Genomic DNA, 18,303 nt, shown 5'->3' with positions numbered 1-18,303 from the left:
ATGCCTTGCATATGATGTTACATTACATATTGTACAGTAACACATGTAACTATATGAAATGTAGGTGTGTTATATGTGCAGTAGTGACTTACCAGGCAACTCCAGGCTTGGTGGTTGAGAGATACCCACCTCGACAATACCAGCTAAAGCTTGTGGATGGGATGAAGGTCTGCAGGTGTCCCCAGATTGGCCAGTAGCTCCTCTGTATGTGTGAGTGGGGGCTGGGTGAGTGCCCCCCCCACCTGTGGCACCTTGTTCCCTGGCGATTGCATTAGCACGCTGTTTTGCCCATCTTATGAGGTCCATGCGGTGTCAGCGCAGCTGCTGATACAAGCGATTGTGGCCGCCAACATCATTTACCCTCCTGCGGAGTTCTTCCCCCTGGGCATCCCACTGCTGTGCATCCTATGGCACATGGCTGAGGAGTGTAACATGGTTGTCAAGGAGGTATGGGATGAGGACCTCAACCTCCAAGCAGGTGTATGGTTTCAGCCTTGCACACAGCATACCTGGAAGACATAATGATGGAGACAGGTCACAGTAACTCACAGAGAAGTATAGAAGTACAGCTGAACATACATGGGTATATATGAAATGTAGGTGTGTTATATGTGCAGTAGTGACTTACCAGACAACTCCAGGCTTGGAGGCTGAGAGATACCCACCTTGCCAATACCAGCTAAAGCTTGTGGATGGAGGTCTGCAGGTGTCCCCAGGTTGGCCAGTAGCTCCTCGGTACGTGTGAGTGGGGGCTGGGTGAGTGGCCCCCCACCTGTTGCACCTTGTTCCCTGGTGATTGCATTAGCATGCTGTTTCACCCATCTTATGAGGTCCATGCAGTGTTGGCGCAGCTGCTGATACAAGCAATTATGGCCGCCAACATCATTTATCTTCCTGCGGAGTTCTTCCCACTGGGAATCCTACTGCTGTGCATCCTGTGGCACATGGCTGAAGAGTGTAACATGGTTGTCGAGGAGGTATGGGATGAGGACCTCATCCTCCAAGCAGCTGTATGGTGACAGCCTTGCACACGGCATATCTGGAAGACATAATGATGGAGACAGGTCACAGTAACTCACAGAGTAGTACAAAAGTACAGCTGAACATACATGGGTATCACATTTATTAAGATTACAAATATGTCTTTGCAAATCAACATGACACTAACAACACTGACATGTTTAACTCACACACATTTGCCAGTTACTGGTGATTTCATGTTATCACCATATATATGTGTGTGTCAAGTGATGACATTGCTTATACTCCATGTGGATGTCTTGATGTGGGCATGTCTGTTTGCCTGTACTGGTGTCTACCTATCAGCACATGCCTGGATGTGTTCACATTAATGCAATAGACCTTAATGATGTGTATATGTCACATATATAGTCATACACAGCCTTAAGGGACGTGACCTGTGACCCTGCAGACTTGCTCACAGAAAGTTTTACATGTATTTGTTTTGCCATATGCATCTACATGGCACTGTACAGCTGTTTAGCATCCTGCCATGTATTACCCTTGTTGCACATGTGAAACACATGGGACAATGGCAAGCCTGATGGTATTTGCAGGGTTGGATATCAACTATAGCATGTATGGTCATAGTGAACTAGTAGGCTATATGCCCTGGGCCATTTATGAGCCTAAGCTGAAAGGTTACCTAGCTATAATCAACAGACAGGTAGATTTCAGTGGCCAGTTCAAGCAGTGCCACAGAACTGATCCACAGGGTTACTGATATATTTGCCATGCGGTCCTCACACCATGTCACAAAGAGGGGCAATGTGCAGCTTCTCTGGACCGGGATGCATAGAATGGCAGGAGTATGTAAAGTGTATGGGACAGAGATCTGTCAGGCATGTTGTGATCCTTGTACTAAAAAGGTGGATGTCCATGAAGTAAGTGTTTATTTGAAATCAGGATGTGGAAGTGTAGCATGTCCAACATCTCTGGGTTGGACATGGCTTTATTCAAGGTAGGCATCATGCTACATAGTGGAGCTAGGGATCGGGAAGGCCAGTGTAGGCCATCTGAACATGGCCAATAACCCTTAAAGAAAATATGTGATCTATTATGGATCACTTGAGTGTTGAGTATGGCTAACCAATGACCTCTATATTCATGGATGGCACCCTGTCATGATTAGGGGAGCCACATATGATTACCTGTCTGGTGTGGTGCAGTAACTATCAAAGGAAAGACTACCGTCCAGCTGCATCCCATACACACACAGTTTCCATTATGTTGACTGCTGCCTAGGTGATAGTTCGTTGGTACAGGGTTTTTAACATCGGGGATGTCAATGAAATACTTAGCTGTCAAATTGTGGCCATACGTCACACACCACACATCTGACCCACAAAGGCCCTCCTGTATGTTGACCGCAGCACACATTGAGTCAGCTATTGCTCATAGTTCATAGTCATTTGCAAACATCAACAGGCAGTTGTCTTCTGTGTTAGTCTGTGTGGTATAGATAACAAAGAGGGGGAGTACCAGGAATTAACCATGTATTACTATAGCAGGGACTGGTTTTATGTGTGTGTATTAGTCAGACACCTTCTGTAGTGTTGGTTCTGCCAGCAGTCCAGCTGCCTACCACTACTTTGACATAGGAATATACACCTAGTATACTGAGTGTAGCTGGAACACAGTATGGGTGATGGTGTCCTAAGACCTGGCAAAGTCATGGTATGCTGTGTAAATCAACCTTACTGTCATCTGCATCTGTACTGGCTACATCAAATAAGTTGATCATGGTTCATGGCCTTACAGATTGACTCAGCAGGGTAGTGTTGCACTATTTCCTATTATCAGTGGTGTCTCCCACTTTGTGGGGTGTGATAACTGTTGCTGTACACCATTCAGTGTGTACACAGCCTGACATGAAGCTATAGGTAAAAAATGCACTCTCCAAAAGCTAAGAATACAGCATCCATGGGACCAGATGACATCCCAGGCTGTGTACTACATGAACTGCAATATGAACTGGCACCTCACCTAAGTGTCATGTTTAATCATAGTTTCACCTCAGGTTTCGTGCCCACTGAGTGGTGCAAAGCTACAGTTATCCCACTCCACAAGGGGGATCCTCCTTGGATCCCGGAAACTATTGTCCCATCAGTATGATGAGGCTTATCTGCAAGGCCATGTAGCGTATTATCATGGAACTTATAAACAAAGACATTGGCAACCTTCAAACACTGGACCCTACCAAGTTTGGGTTTGTAAAGGGCCGATCTTGTCTCCTGAACCTGATTGACTTCTTCAAATCAGTCTCCAGAGCCAAGGACAAGGGTAGGGTGGTCCACACAGCCTATCTAGACCTTACCAAGGCCTTTGACACCATCCCCCACTCTGGAATCATAGATAAACTTACTAAGCTGGGCATTAATCCCTATGTCTCCAATGGGTTTCTAACTGACTTACTGATAGAACCCACGCTGTAAAAGTAGCTGACTCCAAATCCAGCTCTAGACAAGTGACAAGTGGAGTACCTCAGGTTTCAGTCCTGGGCCCGGTCTTGTTTGGCATCTACTTCTCTGAAGTACAGGCCAACACTAAGGGACTCTGGCTAACAAAGTTCGCAGATGACTGCAAACTGGGAGCCATTATTGAATCCCCAAATGATGGGGTATACTCTACAAAAGGGCCTTACAGAAACAGATGCTTGGTGCCAGAGCAATGGGCTCAAGCTCAATGCCAAGAAATGTATAGTTATCCCCTTTGGGAAAAAACATGTATCCATGAATTACCATATAAGTGGCAGTACACTAAACACCGAAAGTGTGGTAAGAGACTTAGGGACACAGGTGGACAGTGATCTCACCTTCGATAACCGCATCGCCACAACAGTCAGGAAATCCTTTTATGTGGCACACCTTATCACTAAGGGATTTTCATCCAGAAAAAAGGAGGTCATTGTCCCACTGTACTCATCCCTCATTAGATCCATTATAGAATACAACGCCCCATTTGGTATGTACCTCTCAAGACATCTGCAACAACTGGAAAGGCCGCAGAAATACCTCACTAAAAGAATCACAGACCTAAAGCAGATGCCCTACATTGGCCACCTTAAAAAACTCCAGCTATACTCTGTCGCATATTGTCTACTCAGAGGCAATTTCTGCTTAACATACAAGGCCATGTCAAACCCAGAGCTGTTGGACATGCTACACTTAAAGAAATCCCAATCCCTCAGAGCCACACACTCCAGGGATGTAAACCTTGTCATCACAATAAACAAAACCTGCTGGAAGGATAGGTTCCTGACTCAGAGACTCCCCAGACTCTGGAATAGATTGCCCATACATGTGAAGCAGAGTGCCTCTTTGGCCCTCTTCAAAAGGAACCTTGACGACTGGATGGGAGAAAGGAAATTCACCCCGGGGATCACATCAGTCACCCTGCTAGATAGGGGTCCAGGGAAGTAAATAGTGTGGGAAGAAATAGCCAGGGAATTGTTATGGCTAGGCTTCTATAGGCCCTAGGGCTGATAGCTTAGTAACAACCTATGAATGTATGAACCTATGATTTTACATGATGTGTATGTGAAGAGCAAATTGTTCTGACATTTCTGTAGGATACACCCTGGGATGTTGACAGGTCCCATGAAAGCTATATGCATGGCTTTAGAGAGTGCAGCTTGTACCTGCATAGTTGTTATTACAGGGGCTCTGTAGTGTACATGGATATATAAATATGTGTACCTGTTAAGGGGAGGTGGGAGTGGTTTTAGGTTCTCCATGACCTTATCTGGATGAACAGGTGCTATTTCTCTAGGTGCAGTGCTCCCCATGTCATAGTGCTGTGAAGCACGGCAGGTCTTGTTGTTACCATTACGATTCATGACACAGCTATAGAATGCTCTGTGCTTGGCCTCATAATATATGGCTGATTAGTTTCACAGTAGCTTTGTGTGGTTTTTATATGTTGTATCTGCATCTTACTGAGGCTGACCAGGGATCACTACCACTCATGTGTGTTCACTCTTGCAGAAGTTACTACCTTCTGTGGTACACTTTAAGGCAGGGTACCACCAGTTTGCCTTCTTGTTTGTGTTTGGTTGAATCTAGGTTCTGTTTCAATGGCACAATCACTGCACTTATATGAGTGCTTAAAGTTCATTTGTATAGGATTCAGCATTTGCACAAGCATTGTCCATCTGCATGTGTGCCATGACAGTCACCACTTCACTCTTAAGAAGTATAGCATTGGCTTTGGAGACTGACTATGTGTAGCATACTGTTAGCCCTGTTTGTGTGACTATGGTGATCCAGGTCACTGGGGTTAATGAAATCCAACATGCATTGAGTGCAGGTGTTGGTACATCAGGGGTCTTCCCAGTTCATAATGGAATAGTTGAGAGTAGCCCTTATTATGGTTTTCTGTCTCAAACCTAATATTCCCCATGGTGGTGTACATATCCTTCAGGAAAATGGACACACCTGTGGCCCATGTGTTCCAATAAAGGATAACAGGCAAGAGATGAGGTATGTGTTATAACATGGTCATGCGGGTGTGCTGTCTGGAGCGTTGAACCATATCTCAGTCACTGCACAGATATGTTCTCCATGTTAAGGATTGACATAAGTGAGTCCATATTGAGTTTCTGAAAGGTATCATTGAGTAGCGAGACCTGCAGTTTATTGCTTGGCTGTCCCTGTTACAGCAGTGGACTTCCACATGAACTTTGCATGATGAAGGCACTATAGGGGAAACTTGAGCCCTAGGCAGTATCCAGATTCCCAGGGGTGAAAGGAGCAGGCCCTTTCTGGCAAAGCATCATGGTCTGTCAACCATGTTATCCCAGGCAGAGAGATACTGGATACCCTTTGCATTGCACCAGTACATTAGACAATTGTGGAATACAATCCTTTTGTCCCTGTACTGCAGTATCATTCTGGCCAATGGCAGAATGCTACCCAGGCCTTGGGACATATCTGCATGGGGTACAAGACCTGAGAGTTCCTACATGTGTGTTTCCATGCAGTCTAGGCTACTGTTTCCATGCAGTCTAGGCTACTGCATCACAGGTCCTGCACAACAACATGGAATATTCCAGGGCCATGTGTATAGTTCAAAAGGTGGTCTGAGTGTATGGGTATGTGGCTAATCATGGCAGAGAGGCAGCTGACAGTATGTTTGTCCTCATATAGCTTGGTGTGTAACACAGTGCTAGAGTTTGCATTCACAAATGAGTACTGTTGGGCATGTTTCTGGCCATATGTTCTGAGGACTGGCACAATTATGCAAACTATGTCATACCGTTTGTGTATTTTGTTGTCTGTCTATACCAGCTTGGGAGATCACTTGCTTGGCCCGATACTTAGAAGCCTCTGTGAATGTGTGTGATTTCTGGTAGTATGTGTGGGTGCCCTTACTGTGTTCTGGTAAGGGTATGTGTTGGTTACAATGATGAGATGTATGTGTTAACCTACACCTCATGACTGTCCAGTCCAGTCATGGCTGTAAACTGGACTGCCTTTCAGCTTACCCCTGTAGCTGCATCCCAGACAATGTGTGGGGTGTGGTGTTTGGTGGGTTTAGCAGTGTACATGGCATAGAGATTACATTCCCCCAGGATGGCCACATACACAAAGCTGACATTAGTAAACACCAGTAGCTGACTAGTGGACATGCCTGTATGAGCATTCAGTACAAGTACCAAGTACTGTATTTAGTGTACTTATTGCTTATGAATATCTTTTAGACAGTGATACTCACAAGTAATTACTTGTGTTATGGACGTAACAACACTGGATATTACAAAAGCATAGTAGCTACCTTTAGCAGCAATCCTCTTCTGAGGAGCACATCACATCCTGATAGTTGATTACAGATAATGCAAGTGTCTACAGGTCTGTTTCCTTTTATGGGTATATACTCACATATCCACTAGAACCATGAACTCTGTTGGGCACAGACACCCACTCCCCAAACAGAGTCATGTATCAATAGACTCTGCTGCCACTATCAACATGATCAGGATATAATCAGATAGTGTAAGCCATCTCCTATGAAGCAGCTATTACACATGGGCAGCAGTCTCCTACATCTTACACTCCTACTACAGATGTTACACTGGAGTTAAAGATGATATGCAACCTGTTTCATTACCAGTACTGTGCACTAACTTACATACAGTATTTGCAATCTGCTGTTAGGTTGGCAATGACAGGTTATACTACACAAACCTGAAAGTTCAACCAGTGTATCTCTACTCTCAATATCCACTCTATGTAGGTGAGCACATAGCCATTTGGCCTAGCCCTGTAACAAGGGTCACTACACAGTTGCATAACATGTACACATGCACAGCTATTATTGCTTGCAAATGATACTAGAGAGGTGGATATTACATGTGTTATGTGCATGGATAGTTACCTAGCTCTTCCAGTTATCTTTGCTATCATGCTGCTAAACTGTCAGATGAATACAAGTCATATGTATCCTGTTATTGAGTATTATAATTGCCAATAGACATAACTAATGTTTGCAGAACATCGCAGGATGCTATACAGATCTGCCTAAAATATTGTACATTACACAGTTATTGGCACAATATCATACAATGCAAACCATATTTGCACAGTAAGCCCACCTTTGACATGTTCATCTTACTTATACACCCATACATATGTCTACTTTTACAATATATCAACATATACTATCCCGTTATAGCACATACTTGTTGGACCAACCCTGACACTGACAGTGGCTGGAAGTGAATTGGTGAGTTCCAAGCCCATATATATCAACCCTTGTGGTGTATGAGGAGTTTGCCTTGTGACCTACAGCAGTACACACATAGAATACTACAAGCATTACTACTGCTCAACAATACATCACTACAAGATAGCTATTTCCACTAAATGCATTGATTACACTGTAATTCTTACAGAACAGGTATTACATACACAGACATACTAAATGTTATACATACCTTCTTAGTAATCGGAGATGCTATTGGCTGGTATATTACTCGTTTTCGGTTTGTGTTTCAGTATTTTGTACTGTTCTACAGGTAGATACAGATGGATTGAATGTGTGATAAGGCAACCTTTTATAGTTAGAGAGCAGTGCCATGTGCTATCCCGATAACCAGTTGGTGCTCCTAAGTAGTTAATTACATGCACATCAGCTGTGCTGCTACTGCCTTAGCCAATACCATGGCAACAGTGGAGTATAACTGAGTACTCCACTTGGGAGTTGTCCCTTTGGCTTACTTGTGAGGAAGACAGCGTGGAAGTGTTGTTTGGAATCTATTGCAACAGCTGTATGGAGATGAACACTAATATATTGTGTGTAATGCCTAGAGGATTTGGTCTAAATGTGAGTACTGCTGTTATATTTCTGAACATTGCTACTTGTTCAGGGATTTCCTGTACCTAATACATCTGCACATGTTTCAGTCTGGCCAGGATGTTTGACCAGCTCAAGGCTGCATGGCTATACATATAATGTTAGGGGGGTTGCAGTGTGCTTACCAGACATCTTTAGTTTGGTGTTAATGTCTATCATACTGTGTTGATAATCAGTAATCGGTAACACTTCTTGGTATAATAATGGGAATAGTTCAAACAAACCCTGCAACATCAGCAGCTGTTCCATTGTATAACAGCAACTATTTCACATAGGTCCATGTTAGTGTGTCTGTGTTCAGGTATGGTAAGGTTTCAGCAGACGTCGTACAGTGGGTGAATAATTGGTTATGGTATGATAGTATGTATTGTTGTAATTAGTTTGGGTGTGGGGGAGATGGTGGGTGTACATAGCAGATGCAGGTGTGTAGGAACCGCTTTTATGCATCTTCTATATGTGTGTGGGGGTTCTTTTCTTATGTAAACACCTATCCCTTAGTGGACTAATACTACTAATACTATCATAATTGCAGGCTGATTCATTAAGGCACTGTTAAATGCTTCGTGTATAGCATGCAGGTACTGTTAGTCCTTGAATCCTTTTGGCAATACATCGGAATGTAATAAAGTTTTGCTAAATGAAAGCTGTCTGTGTATTTCTGTCATGGATATTTGCAGTCATTGTAGTTGTGTTGGTGACTGTGTCCATAGAACATATTTGTAATAGTGTATTGGCATATACTCTTCATATGTTATGTTCATATTGTTTGGGGGGGGTGGCAGAATGTGTGATTACTATGGTCCATGTTATACTCAGATATGAACACTTCAGATGCTGTATACACACATGTATGTATATATGTGTATATATATATATATATATATATATATATATATATATATATATATATATATATATATATATTTATATGAGGAAAAGGTAGGTAACAAAGAAAAACTCCACACACTGCCAAGACGAAAAGGAGTACCAAGCGGCAAACTGACAACACCAGTCGATAGATGTATTTAACGTAAGACAAGTTTATTTAAAACAAGACACGTTTTCGTCCTTCTAAATGGAAAGACTTCTTCAGAAAAACAGATAAAAAAACATTTAGGACTTTTAAAAGTTCCGCTCCAAAACATTCAAAGCTTTGAGCCAATCAGGTAGTCTCATTTAATGAAGTAAGGCTCGAAATTTAAAGAGCCATCTACAAACAGATCATACTGAAAATGTCCACATGAATATGTACAAAATGAATAAAAAAAATATATAAGTAAATAAATAAATAACGCAACTCTGAACAGACAAACACTAGTCCACTGATCAAGTTCGCACACAGATGTTGACAACTACAGCGGACATGCTTAAACCAGCTATTGTGGTCTATAATAAAGCAATGAAGCTGATTAGTATAAAAACTCTTATAAAAACACAGAATAAGAGTGAAAAAACTACTGTCTACTTAGTCGTGTTAAATTAAATTTTTTAACACTAAGTAGTACCGATTTTTAAAATTTGGACTCCTATTGTCTCAAACAACTCTTTAATTTCAAAAGGCAAGTGATGTTACAGTTGTCATTAAGACCAGGGTAACAAAAACCATTTAGTAACAGTTGCCATTCAAGTTCACGACATTCTAATAGTATAGATGTAGGTCCCCCTCTAATGTCATACATTAATTGGTCAATGGCTAGAAAGTAAAAAGAATGATCAGGGTTAGTGTTAATGTGCTTAGCTAGAGCATTATCGCTCTTGTTTTTAGTGACCGCATATATATGTTCATAAATTCTATCATGGACGTTGCGGTCGGTTTTCCCCACATAGAACACATTACAAATTTTACACATAGCTAAATTGATGATACCTTTAGAGTTACAATCTAATGTATGCATAATGTGAAATTTTTTACTTCCAATTTCAAAAAAACTGCTGTTTTTTACAGGTTTACACATTCTGCAGGATCCACAAGCAAAAAACCCACAAATTCTATTTTACGTTCGAGAAGGCTTTTTAAGTTTGCACCTCTCCTGTAAACAATTATTGCTGACGGTTCAATTCTTTTTAAAAATTGGTACTACTTAGTGTTAAAAAATTTAATTTAACACGACTTAGTAGACAGTTTTTTCACTCTTATTCTGTGTTTTTATAAGAGTTTTTATACTAATCAGCTTCACTGTTTTATTATAGACCACAATAGCTGGTTTAAGCATGTCCGCTGTAGTTGTCAACATCTGTGTGCGAACTTGATCAGTGGACTAGTGTTTGACTGTTCAGAGTTGCATTATTTATTCATTTACTTATATTTTTTTTATTCATTTTTTACATATCTAAGTGGACATTTTCAGTATGATCTGTTTGTAGATGGCTCTTTAAATTTCCGAGCCTTACTATATTAAATGAGACTACCTGACTGGCTCTAAGCTTTGAATGTTTTGGTGCGGAACTTTTAAAAGTCCTAAATGGTTTTTGATCTGTTTTTCTGAAGAAGTCTTTCCATTTAGAAGGATGAAAACATGTCTTGTTTTAAATAAACTTGTCTTACATTAAAATACATCTATCGACTGGTGTTGTCATTTTACCGCTTGGTACTCCTTTTCGTCTTGGCAGTGTAGATATATATATATATATATATATATATATATATATATATATATGTGTGTGTGTGTGTGTGTGTGTGTGTATATGTATATGTATATGCATATAGATATAGATATATAATATATATTATTGCATACGTTTATCTGTACCTCCATAGATGTGTAGATGTTTTTAACCTATGTATATATCTACATATATATATGCATATCTCTATATGTCAAAATGTATTTATGTATCTCTCTCAGTCTCTCTCTTTCTATATATATATATATATATATATATATATATATATATATATATATATATAGCATACACCTTTCATTGGCTACATGGCGGTTTGTCCTATTTCCACACAGTCCTTTCTTTTGTGTTTTAACCTGTCTGAATAAACTTGTAACCAAACAGCGAAAAGTTAAGATGACCACAATAAAGGCAATGATTCCTTATCGCTTTCTTCCACTTTATTAAACGTGAACTTCCTCAGAACAAAGACACGAGCCCCCTCTAACTCGTGTCTTTTATACAATTAATGCAGGATATGATGTCATAAATTGATGTTATTTCCTCTAATTAATACAAAAATGATTCTAAACAAATCAATAAATATACTAATGTAGTATTGCTATAACGTAAACATCATGAACAGTCTTATATTTGCCATTAAAGTGCTAAGTGCTTTTTTCACAAATAAATAAAATTTGATTGTTTTTCTATATAATGAAAACAAGACATGATACTTGTATTTATTCGATTCAAGTGGATATGTCCCTCACTCTCGGACCCACAAGTGGTGGATTGTACACTATCACTGACCTTGATGTGACCATACAACACAAATCACACACTCACACACACACACCTGTGTATACCCCACTTTGGCGCCCTCACACACACACACACACACACACACACACACACACACGCACACACATATACCCCCCATATATAACCCACATGCACAATCTCCGTGACTAGCGTGAATCTTTAATACCTCATTCGCACACCCATCCAAATCACTTGCTCACACTCATTCACTCTTTCTCCCCCACTTGTAACTACAAAACAGGTCGCCTTTGAACCAACATGACTCAAATACTGATGGTAATGACAATATTCGAGGACACTTTAAAAATTCATAAACATTGACTAATGTCTTGTTGACACTCCCTACAATTGGTGCCAGTCAATTGTACATTGTCTTGAATCTTAAAAATATAATACAAAGTATCAACATATATTGATAAATATAACTACTATATGTGTCCCCTTCATACTGGCTCAATCGTTTTGTTAAAAAGTGTGTATATATTATGAATAATATATAATAATAATAATTATTAAAATTGCACCTAAATTTTAAAAACTGTCCTATAACATATCTATCTGTATATTAAAAAACATTTCATATTTATCACCTCGTTTAAACCTGGTGGAGAATCTGCTCCTAGAATCAGTTGCCATAATGTCTGTTTTGCTCTAATCTATTATTGAGATCTCCCATGAAAATACCCTTTTTTACTTGGTCCAGTACAAAAAATTCAAACTTTTTGAATTCTTCACACACCAGGGCGTGTCTTGCTAAAGAATTGTTCTTGTCTTTATTTTTGATGGCTAATGCATGTTCATATATTCTGCGTTTCAAAACCCTGACGGTTAGGGATATTAGTACCAAAAAAGGAACTTTTTCTTGCAAAGATTGTAGGCAATGTAGATTTATTAGTAACACTTCATTTGTCACTTTAAAACACATGAGAAGAACTTTTTGGGTACGTAATTACTTTAACTGTCATAGTGATTATGTGGTATATTTGGCCTCATGTACATCATGTGACAGTTACTACGTAGGCAAAACCGTCAGGGTTTTGAAACGCAGAATATATGAACATACATTAGCCATCAAAAATAAAGACAAGAACAATTCTTTAGCAAGACACGCCCTGGTGTGTGAAGAATTCAAAAAGTTTGAATTTTTTGTACTGGACCAAGTAGAAAAGGGTATTTTCATGGGAGATCTCAATAATAGATTAGAGCAAAACAGACATTATGGCAACTGATTCTAGGAGCAGATTCTCCACCAGGTTTAAACGAGGTGATAAATATGAAATGTTTTTTAATATACAGATAGATATGTTATAGGACAGTTTTTAAAATTTAGGTGCAATTTTAATAATAATTATTATTATATATTATTCATAATATACACACACTTTTTAACAAAACGATTGAGCCAGTACGAAGGGGACACATATATTAGTTATATTTATCAATATATGTTGATACTTTGTATTATATTTTTAAGATTCAAGACAATGTACAATTGACTGGCACCAATTGTAGGGAGTGTCAACAAGACATTAGTCAATGTTTATGAATTTTTAAAGTGTCCTCGAATATTGTCATTACCATCAGTATTTGAGTCATGTTGGTTCAAAGTCGACCTGTTTTGTAGTTACAAGTGGGGGAGAAAGAGGGAATGAGTGTGAGCAAGTGATTTGGATGGGTGTGCGAATGAGGTATTAGAGATTCACGCTAGTCACGGAGATTGTGCATGTGGGTTATATATGGGGGGTATTTGTGTGCTTGTATGTGTGTGTGTGTGTGTGTGTGTGTGTGTGTGTGTGTGTGTGTGTGAGGGCGCCAAAGTGGGGTATACACAGGTGTGTGTGTGTGAGTGTGTGATTTGTGTTGTATGGTCACATCAAGGTCAGTGATAGTGTACAATCCACCACTTGTGGGTCCGAGAGTGAGGGACATCTCCACTTGAATGGAATGAATACAAGTATCATGTCTTGTTTTCATTATATAGAAAAACAATCAAATTTTATTTATTTGTGAAAAAAGCACTTAGCACTTTAATGGCAAATATAAGACTGTTCATGATGTTTACGTTATAGCAATACTACATTAGTATATTTATTGATTTGTTTAGAATCATTTTTGTATTAATTAGAGGAAATAACATCAATTTATGACATCATATCCTGCATTAATTGTATAAAAGACACGAGTTAGAGGGGGCTCGTGTCTTTGTTCTGAGGAAGTTCACGTTTAATAAAGTGGAAGAAAGCGCTAAGGAATCATTGCCTTTATTGTGGTCATCTTAACTTTTCGCTGTTTGGTTACAAGTTTATTCAGTTTTTCGGTTTGGTCCATGCTTCAAGTTTTTAACCTGTCTGAATACACAACTGTCATAGGTGCATTCCAGGTAGCTTAGTGGTAGGTTACTCTGAGGATGGTGTATATGGTTGCAGGTTCCAATCGTGGAAGGGGTTATTATTTTACCTCTCAGAGTAGGCACTGGTAGGGAAAGTGTGAATAGTGCACATTTAAGCGGTTGTAAGCAGATCTGCCTGTGGACTGCGCAATGCTAAGCAAAGGTTAAACCTGTGAAGCACTTATCCGTTGAACTGTGTTTAAGTGCCGCTTACTATCGCGCAAACCGTACAACTGCTTAAAAGTGCTTTAACCCACCTGCATCCAACAGCCCTTATTCTGGCCCTCAAAATAAATTAACAGCTCTTGCAGGTCTTGAACCCAGAACCATGAATACCACAGTCACAGACTTTACCACTGTGGCATCTGAGATATGCATCAATGGTATGGAGTTTAGAATATACATTTTACTACAGGCATTCCTCACTGCTGAAAACAAATGTGACAGTCAGTTGGTGTACATATGTATGATACATGTTAATGTTCATATGTTTGTGGAATTAGGTGTTGCAAAGTGACATGACAGGGTGCATTATGGATGAGAATGGTTCCTGTTTTGTGTCCTTTATATATTGACCCCATACTCCATGTATACCCCCCAATTCACTTATTGAACATCCAACCCAGACTCTCCTTGATGCATGATTTAATTACCCATCATTCCTCCCCCACCTTGATCTCCAGATACACAGAAACCATCCCTTCTATGGTGAATTAGGTTAATATTAATAGTTATAATACCAGAGCTACACTTCAATTCCTTTGGACTGCTTCTGTGTCATATATATATATATATATATATATATATATATATATATATATATATATATATATATTTAGTATTAATTTGTAACAGTTATACATATGTAGACTTGTATATGTTGATTCACAAACTACAGTACATTACAATGTACTGTACATATGTAGAAAAAGTGACTGTCCCATTTGTGGTCAGTACTGTGGAATGCCTAAAGTATAAGGTGTAGTCCAAAGACCATGAAACATGTATGCAGCTCAGATGGCTTAGTGGTACGTCCCATGAGTATAGTGTGCATGGTCCAGGGATCAACACCTGCAATGCTTTAAAAATGTTTTTTACTCCAGAATAAGGCACAGTTAAGCAGTTGTAAGCATGTTTAAAAGTGTTTTTGTGACATTAAAACAGCAGTTAAACAGTTAAACTTTAAAATGAATAACCTGTGTGCATAAACATGGTCACATCTGCTAACTACTCTGGATATATACATTTCAGTAAAGTAACATCTCACTATGTGCTTACATAACATTACATTCTCTGTTGACTTTACTCTCCAGCACACATGGATTTAAATGGGTGTTTCAAATGTTTTTTACTCTGACGAATACTACCTATATATACAAACTGTGGTTAGGGTATACTTTTTAACATGATAAACATCCCTGACTTTATTGATATTTGAATCTCGAATGCACAGATACGATGCAAATGCTGTAACCATTACAGTATTGCCATTAATGCTGCTTCCAACTATTTTCTATTTAGATGATTTCTATGTGTAAGCTAGGCTAAGCAAAGGGTAGAGTTGCCGAAACCCACTGAACTTCACTTACTCTTGAAATAAAAACATATAACGAATTAAATGAGAGACTATAAATTACATTTCTAACTACATTAGGCATAGCACCTCACTGACACACTTCAAGGGAAACCTTGATGTGTGAATGGGTAACAGAATATACACCCCGGGATCATGTGTCCCAGAATCATACAGTCAGGGTGTGGGGGAGCTCCAGTTTTAAAGCTGCAAGACCTGTTGGAGAAATTGAATGGTGTTGATTTTTCATGTTAACATGCCCTCTTTAGATCACTAAGTGCCCCATCAACCTCCCCCACCCCAGTCTTCAACAGTTTCCGGCAACTCTGCCTGGAATCACTTCATTGGCAATGCCTGACAGAGGCTCAGTCACTTCATTAATGGTGTGGAGAAAGCCAGTACACTGTAGCTATGCCTCTAATTGCCCTTGGGCAGATAGCCTACTACCTATCTGTGAACCTCTAAAGTGCAGGCCATCACAGCCATAATATGTGAATAAACAGAGCTTTCAGATCACAATATACAGTGAAATATCACCATGTAGTCAGAAAACAGTTAAGTACAGCATGAACACTGAACACTGATACTTAATCACTCCAAAAGTCTATCTTGGAAGCTAGAAGACTTGTATAAGATTAAGGCTTTCTATTGCTTACCAGTAGGTTACCTACAGGAAAGATGAGAAACAAGACCAGATGGGAAACATGCATGCAACACTACATACCAACTTATGTGTCAGCCTGAGGCTTTGGAATACTGGCCAAGGCTATTTGTGCCCCATGGTGCCTTTTTTAGGGAAGTAGCAAAGGTGAATCACACCTCCGTAAACAGCACAATAGCAGAATCAATGAGGGTTATGCTACTCAGCACCAGGGGTTGTGATCACAACATGCACGCAATCACAGCACTCCTCAGTATGGACAACGTCAACATCTGTGCAGTAACTGAGACTTATTTTAAGGCTCCTGAGAGCACACCAGCACTACCAGACTACAACCCATACAATACATTTTAGACACAGAACATGGACTGACACAGACATGGAGGGGGTATATCCATATTCATCAGGGATACCTACACCTCCAGGTTAGTGGGGCAGCATGATACCTCTGAGATCATCCATGTGCAGTTAACATGAGCCACAACTGCAATGCAAACTGTGGCCTGCTACAGATCACTCTCCATAACCCAGGATCACCACTCCACCTACCTGGAGACAGTGGAAAAGGATCACCACTCCACCTACCTGGAGACAGTGGAAAACATGACAGTCCTATCACACACCCTGGTATTGGTCAATGTCAACTACCCTACCATTAACTGGGAAACATACTCAAGTACTCACTACCAGGCCCAGCACCTCCTGGAATCTATCACCTCATATGCCCTGTATCAGATGTTAAACTCTGCTAATGAGGGGTGGAAACATGGAAACATACTAGAAGTGGTAGTCACCAACATGGGCGACAAGTGCACTACAGAGGAAGTAAACCGGTCACTGGTAGATCTGACCATGAACAGTTCACTGTTTCCACACCCAACCATCTCCCCCACCCATGGAAATCACAGTGTATATCTCTCCTACAGCTAAATTCACACTACTAGAGACATGGTTGGGGGGTTTCGCAGCCCCCACGCTAAGGGAAAACACTGCTCAAGAAACAGACAGATGTACAAACACACTCTATAAGAACCTACAAGGATGTATGGATCATGTCATCACTGGTAAACTAAGACTCACTCCTCCTAGAGAAAGACACCAATCTGGTGGACCCCTGCAAAAAACAGACTATACAACAGAAGTAGGACAGTAGTCCAGAAAAACAGCAAATCCCAAGAAGGGCAGACATCCGTGACCAGTATTAGTAAGGAACGTAGGTCCCTCATGAAATCATCCAAGGCTAACATCAACAGGAAAATAGGCAAGGATTCGGAAGGTAACCACAAAGCCTTCTTTGGCTATGTCAAGGATCTAAGTGGTAACACACAGATTTGCACTGTGCCGGTGCAATATAGCACAAAATATACTGACCCTACTGATATCGCCAACATTCTTGCAGATACATTAATTGTAAACTTCACCCCCTAAAGAGCGCACAACAATACCCGAAAAGTACAGTATCCCAGACACCAGAGACACACGGGTGGAAATGGCCCTCTCTAACAGCAATACACAGCGTCAATGGAGGCAGATGGTGTCCCAGACTGCATCTTCCAAACACTACAAGACAAACTGCCCCCCACCCACCTAATTAAGCTTTTCAACCTCAGCCTCTCCACAGGCCACATGTCCATACAATGGCACGTGGCACTCCACCAAGGTGGAAACACAACTGACCATGGTAACTACTACCCCATAAGCCTGACTAGCCTGGTCTGCAAAGCTATGGAGTGCATCCTCATGACACTCATTAACAATGACATTGGCAACCTCCAAACACTTGACCCAACCCAGGTCAGCTTGGTTGAGTGCAGTTCATGCCTACTGAACATGTTTGATGTCTTACAGACAGTCACTAAGACATTAGATTAGGGGAGATGT

The sequence above is a fragment of the Protopterus annectens genome, chromosome 6.part0, assembly GCF_019279795.1.
Source record: "Protopterus annectens isolate FY-2018-M chromosome 6.part0, PAN1.0, whole genome shotgun sequence".
Taxonomy (NCBI): domain Eukaryota; kingdom Metazoa; phylum Chordata; order Ceratodontiformes; family Protopteridae; genus Protopterus; species Protopterus annectens.
Note: the sequence above shows the minus strand (reverse complement) of the source record.